Genomic DNA, 7,523 nt, shown 5'->3' with positions numbered 1-7,523 from the left:
TTGGATTCGAAGAGTAGAATTTTTAGGCCACGTAGTTAGCGAGAAAGGGATACACGTGGACCCCTCCAAAATCAAGGCTATCAAGAACTGGTCAGCACCAAAGACACCTATAGAAATTCGTCAATTTCTAGGTCTCGCTGGCTATTATCGCAGATTTATAAAGAACTTCTTTAGCAAAACAAGAGAAGGCTTCGTAGTGTATTCCAAACACTGAAACAGGCCTTGTGCACCGTACCGATACTATCCCTCCCCGAAGGGATAGAAGACTTCATAATGTATTATGATGCTTCAAATCAAGGACTTGGTTGTGTTCTTATGCAGAGAGGGAAAGTTATTGCTTATGCGTCCCGACAGCTTTAGACACACGAAGTGAACCATACGACACACGATCTTGAGTTAGGAGCAATGGTATTTGCTCTGAAGATCTGGAGACACTACTTATACGGAACAAAGAGTACTATTTTCACTGATCACAAGTGCCTTCAACACATTTTCAATCAAAAGGAACTCAACATGCGACAACGATGATGGGTTGAGTTACTAAATGACTACAAATGCGAAATTCGTTATCATCCTAGCAAGGCCAATGTGGTAGCTGATGCCCTCAGTCGAAAGGAATACACTAGTCGGAGGGTCAGATCTCTGACTATGACTATCCATTCCCACTTATCCACACAAATTAAAGAGGCACAAATGGAAGCTTTGCGACCTGAAAATGTGGCGGGTGAATCCCTGCAGGGAATGGAAAAGAATCTAGAAGTCAAGGGTGGCAGAGCATATTATCTCATGGACCGAATCTAGATGCGAAAACATGGCGGGTTCAGAGACGTAGTCATGACTGAAGCACACAACACGAGGTATTCCGTTCACCCGGGTTCAGATAAGATGTATCTGGATCTTAAGAACTTGTACTGGTGGCCTAACATGAAAACAGAAATTGCTACCTTCGTAAGTAAATGCCTTACTTGCGCTAAGGTTAAGGTCGAGTATCAAAAACCGTCAGGATTACTACAACAACCAGAGATACCAGAATGGAAATGGGAACGTATTACTATGGACTTCATAACCAAGTTACCCAAGACGACGGGTGGACTCGATACCATATGGGTCATCATCGACAGATTGACCAAATCCGCGCATTTCCTACCCATCAAGGAGACTGACAAAATGGAAAAGCTTACAAGAACTTACTTAAGGGAAGTAGTGCGACTGCATGCTGTTGCGATATCCATTATCTCCGACCGAGATAGTAGATTCACTTCAAGATTTTGGCAGTCACTACAAAGTTCCCTGGGGACTAAGCTAGACATGAGTACAACCTACCACCCACAAACAGACGGGCAGAGTGAGAGAACTATATAGAGTTTAGAAGATATGCTGAGAGCCTGTGTGATTCACTTTGGAAAGGCATGGGATATCCATTTACCCCTTTTCGAATTTTCATACAACAATAGTTATCATACAAGCATAAAGGCTGCTCCGTTCGAAGCCCTCTATGGTCAAAAGTGCAGATCCCCTTTGTGCTGGACTCAAGTTGGCGATACCCAGTTAGCTAAAGGAAGAGTTCCTGAAAGCACTCTCACCGGTCCGGAAATCATACGAGAAACAACAGAGAAGATCGTTCAGATTCGTGAACGATTGAAAGCCTCTAGAGACCGACAGAAAAGCTACGCTGACCAAAGGAGTAAACCTTTGGAATTCCAAGTAGGAGACCATGTTTTATTAAAGGTCTCACCGTGGAAGGGTTTATTACGCTTCGAAGAGCGAGGGAAACTAAATCCAAGATACATAGGGCCTTTCGAGATTCTTTCCAGAATCGGCCCTGTGGCTTACAAGCTTAACCTACCGCGTGAACTTAGTAACATACATCCAACCTTCCACGTCTCAAACTTGAAAAAGTGTCTGTCCGATGAGACTCTTGTTATTCCACCCGATGAAATCGAGATCAACGAGAGCCTCAACTTTGTGGAAGAACCAGTAGAAATCATGGACCGAGAGGTCAAACAAACAAAACAAAGTCGCATAGCTATCGTGAAGGTTCGCTGGAACGCCAAGTAGGGACCTGAATTCACATGGGAACGCGAAGATCAGATGAAACAAAAGTATCCTCATCTCTTTCATGTTCACTAGTGTCCTTACTACTTTAAATTTCTTCAAAAAATTCCCTCTAACGGGGGATGATGTGACAACCTGATATTTCAACTCTTTGTAATGGCCTAATAGGTCAAATATTGTAACCATTTTTGAGTTAATAAAAATTAACGTTGATAATAAAATGTCCAAAAAGTTTTTATGTAACAACCTACTATGTTTTATATCATTAAACCGGGATCATACGTAAAAAGAATGCCCAAACCCGGCTTCGTATATTGAAATTAAGATTTTTCCAATTTCGGCTTAGCAACAGACAACTAAAAACTCGAATCGAAGATCGAGCGACTTTTGGCCGGAATGACCTAAACGAGAATCGAAGGTCTCGACAATGGTAATTCAGCGGTAAAAAGTCTGGCAAAAACCGACGCCAGGTAAAGAACTTATGAATTTTTAAAGAAATTCCTTGATCGCGTCATTTTAATAAATAAATAATAAAAATAATTTCGGAATTTGCCGACGGAATCTAAACAAAAGTTGTAGATCTTAGTCTCACCTATGTGTGGATATAAAGAACGTCAAAAACGGAGTTCGTATGAAGGAGATATGAATTTTTAAAGTTTGATAAATAATTTATATATATTTTTATTGAAAACTTCGGTATTATCCGAAGTCTGAGTCACGAAAGTACGCCCTGCGTACACGAGTACGCCCAACGTACTCAAGGCCTTGGCCTCAGATCGTCCACGTCGCCCCTATGCGTGCCTACCCCCCATCGCATTCGAAGTCCAAGGCAGTCGAGGACTCGGTCATGCGTGACGTACGCGTACGCCCCGCGTACCGAGGCGGTTCCAGCCTCCTATAAATAGGATGCGAGGGTTCCCGGAAAATTTGCTCATTCTCTCTCACTTATCTTGCGTTTTGCCTCATTTTTCGTGCCTGCACTACCCCGAAGCCCTGATCATTTTGCTCAAAGTCCCGATGGTCGATTTTACTCCCGAGATTCCCGAGGATCCCGAGAAAAATCCGTTTCCCGAGACGAAACTCTGCCCGGTTTTCCATATCGCTATCTTCAAACTTTCAAGTGAGTTCATACCCCTTAATTAACCCTTTTTGAATATTCTAAATGCTTTTACATGCTTTGAAAGGGGGGGGGGGGGAATACAAGTAAAACACACGACTACTATCGGGTGTTATATATAAAGATTCTTATACACTTTTATTAAGTGCAATCAAATGTGATTTATAAACTTTATAGGGAACTCCCGTATACAAAATATATTACAATAGCATTCTATTTTTAAAACTAGAAATGGTTGTAATGCATGTATAAACTAAACATTTTTCCTAGATTTAATGTATATGTGTCTATCTTAGACTCTACAAAAATCTATGCTTTCATAACAAGTGATTCCTTTTCTAGATATTCTAAAACAAACGAGGAACACTCTTACAAAACTATAATAGGTATAGTTTTATGAGGATATTGCTAACTTTTACATACTAGAAACACGATTTTCAAGAAATCACTTTCATGGACAATAACAAACGAACATTTCAACACGTAAATCTGTTTTTATACTACGATTATGTGAGACATTTACTTCACGTACGTTCGAGTACACATTTCAAGTCCTGTATTATATACTAGAATCCCTTGGAGGGGGAGCATGGTGTTTGTGTATAGATTTATACAGGCTTGACAACCCGCGCCCTGACTGTTAGCTACAGTCCACCGTTTGGGGTGACAAACGTCATAACATTCTAACGCCTGAAGAACGTTGTGTATAGGCATCCCGAGTCAATAGTATGGTTATAAATCTCACAGGAAGTATAAAAAATACATTGATTTATGAGGTTTTCAAACATATTGTTTATTTTTACACTTACATACATTTTTGGAAACAAACTTTTGGTCTTGAAGGAAGACTACATTTATACTATTAGAAAATATAGGATTTTCTAGGAAACAAACAAACAAGGATAAGACATTTCATTTCATACAAACATTGTCATTAAATACGTATGTAACTCACCAGCTTAAATGTTGATCTACTCTTTCAAAATTACCTGTATGTCCCAGGAATTCAGTAACTACAGGTATCATTATGCTTTTGATGAAGGGATGCTGCAGCGCCAGTTTAATCTCATATTTTGACATCATATTTGTAATTGGTTTTTGAACATGTAACTTTTGACAAATGTAAACTTTCAATTATATATATATGATGGTTGTATTGCTTTCTTTACTATGTATTCACTTGTTACGTCACCACATGAAGTCATCCGCCCCCGAACGTTTCCGCCGTTCAGGTTTTGGGGTGTGACATAATAGTATAAGGGTTGAATTTTAACTTTTAAAATTGTACGGTTTGGAACTAAAGTACTCATAAGGGTGACTTTACCAATTCTAAAACTTGAGGGCAAGTTTTGAACTATTCTAAAACATTTGGTTTCTATAAATTATGAGTTTAATGCATTTTTGATGGAAAAACTTTTCATGTTCCATAACTTGAGGACAAGTTATGGAAGACTTTAAAACCATTTAAAAGAGACTTTTCATTTTCCATAACTTGAGGACAAGTTATGGAGTTCATACAAGGCATTTAGATCAAATATTCTAACTAATAAAAAGTATCAAATAATTTTCCTATGATCTAGTTAAACTAATAAGTTAAGATACTTCATATCAACAATTTGCAAGAAATTAGCCTATCATATAACTAATACAAATCTTGAAATTTTGAAAATTATCTTTAAATTGGATGAGCATGATCAATACCATATCAACAAAATCAAAATTTATGAACTAAGACATTTTGTGGTAATGATCCTAATCCGAAACAGGCCAAAACTCCCGAAAATCTACCATCAGAAGCATCAAGTCGTCCAGTGCATTAACATGACTTGCTGAGTTTACCTTATACTGAGTGGACTCGTCGAGTCAGTCCATGGAGTTGACGAGTTCATCAGGAAGATGGCCAGCAAATCGATTTTTCAGCTTTAAAAATTAACCAAACATCAAATATAATAGAAAACAACCCTTGTCTCTGATACTACTGTAGGGTTTTGTATACTACAACATCATTTGGTGCACATACAACCCTAAATGCTTTGAATCTATGTTTTCTCTAATTATACATGCAATATTGTTTCCAAAGCATTAAGCATACAACTAGCATACATTTGACATAAACAACATAAAATACTAGTTAGGAGTTTACCTCTTTATGTAACTCGTAGGACTTGTTGTATTTGGCCTTTAAGAACTTAGCACCCCACCTGTGATGCCTCAAATGGTTCACAACACACCTAGGACAAAGGAAAACTTTAGAGAGATGTTGCTAGCTCCAAAACTGGCTCTAATGAACACCAAGAACTCTAGTGGCCGATTTTGGGTTCTTAGGGAGTCCTTTTACAGTGTGGCAAAGTCTAGGGTTACATCCATGCAATCCCTAATGCCCATGACCTTTCATATTACTTAGGTTCCATGGGTTAAACCTTCATTGACTATCCATGTACTACCATATTGGTTTAGCCCATCCTAAATAACACTTGACCTACACTATAAGAATCATTGATTTACCAAATCAATCCCCATATATTTAATTAGTCTCTTTTGATCTCATAATTAATTCTTGATTAATACTAACTAACTAATGTGATTTCATATTAATATATTAGAAATTATAATATATTAATAAATCATAAGTAACCTCTTACTCAAGTATCCATCCTATCAAATTGTCGTGGTGATATGCAACCCGAAATGGACCATGATAATCTCGGGTCAAGTACATAGCAATTATAGTTATAGGCTTAGACACTTAATATAATAGTTTCATGATGGTAGATGTTGGTATTTTGCGCAGGTGTGTAAGGAGGGGAATTTCGGCAGGGATTGTACGCAGAGCTTGCGAGTTTGATTCCATTAGGACCACGAGGCCATATCAAAGATCATTGCTCCTTTCTCATGTTCAGTGAAGTGAAAAATCCCACAACTTGTGCATGGCAGATGCGAAATGGGCGTCAGGGAGGGCTGAGGTGTCCAGCGCTGAAGAAAGAGCGTACTAGTTTATCATAGAGAATCAAGGTGTGGTGACTATGTTGATTGTGGATACGTTTTCAGTTTTTTTATTTATGTCTTGATTTTTATGAATTGGGTTTTTGTTTTGGAATTTTCCTTATAAATAAAATTTGTCATGTGTATGAATTTGTGTTGGTAATGTTGCGGGGTCCTTGGTGGACTGCATTGTTAGGCTGACTTAGACTTAGGGATATCTTCTCCATTTCGGTTATTTCCTTAGGGAATGAATTATTAGTGCTTCATTTGGTTCGAGTTGGATCTTTAGTCTTGTTTTGGTTGCATTCATATTATTGGTATATTCCAAGTGGGGGAGAGTGGAGATTTCATTGCAGAAGGGCTTCATGCCAAAAATCATTTTTTAGCAAGATTGCTCAAGTTGAAGACTTTCTCGCAATTTCTTAGTCTTCTGATTTTGCCATCCTGGTCATCACCAGTTGTTGAATTCCTTTTTGAATTGTCTTCGTTGAAGTTGTGTTAGTATTCCATAGGTAGTCATCGTGCTTTAGGGTCCTAGGTTGATTAGAGCTCAGGATGAGGGTTGTGAGGAGGACTTCCTTGTTTGTTCTTATCTGATTGGGACCTTGAGGTCCGAGTCACGATCTATAAGCCGAATAGGGATAGTTAGGTTTTGTAGGATTGATATGAGCCTTAGTTAGGATGGGATAAATCCTAGTGGTTAGCGGACTCAGGGTAAGCCTAAGAGATGTTAGTGGTTAGCAGATCAGGGGAAAGCATGATAGCTATTAGTGGTTTGTGGATCGAGGGTAAGCCCGAGAACTGTTAGTGGTTGGTAGGTCGGGGGTAAACCCGAGTGTTTTTAGTTGATAACTGAGAAGGGATGTTAGTGCAAAGTCGTTATATGGTCTAGTTTAGTTTGTGGTCGATTATTTCCATTCAATTCTTGTTAGTGTATTTATATGTGGGGTATTGCTGACGGTGGTCGGTCGTGGGTTCCATATCCTGCTATGCAGTACGATGCTGTGTAGCCAAGAAGATCTAAGTCTGATCAAATCTGTGTTTTTTGGTCAACATGGTTGATGTATTGGTTATTTTATCCTTTGCCTGTTAGGCTTTTGCAAGAATTTATGATGATGCATCATTGTGTGATGTTGTCGGCTATGTTGTTTGTTACAGGTTCATTCTTCAACTTTTTATAGGCGGCACCAGGACAGGGGGTATTGGTCGAATTAGGTTGGAGATATTTTAGTCTGTAGAGGTGGCATATACGGTAGACCTTTCTAACTATAGGTTAGGTATAAGTTCAAGGTTTGAATATTATGGACAAAGGAGTGAGTTCTACTCACTTTGGGTTACTGATGTTATGCGGAGTTTGTTTTTCATCATG

The sequence above is a fragment of the Lactuca saligna genome, chromosome 7 (genome assembly GCF_052625555.1).
Source record: "Lactuca saligna cultivar CGN05327 chromosome 7, ASM5262555v1, whole genome shotgun sequence".
Taxonomy (NCBI): Eukaryota; Viridiplantae; Streptophyta; class Magnoliopsida; order Asterales; family Asteraceae; genus Lactuca; species Lactuca saligna.
Note: the sequence above shows the minus strand (reverse complement) of the source record.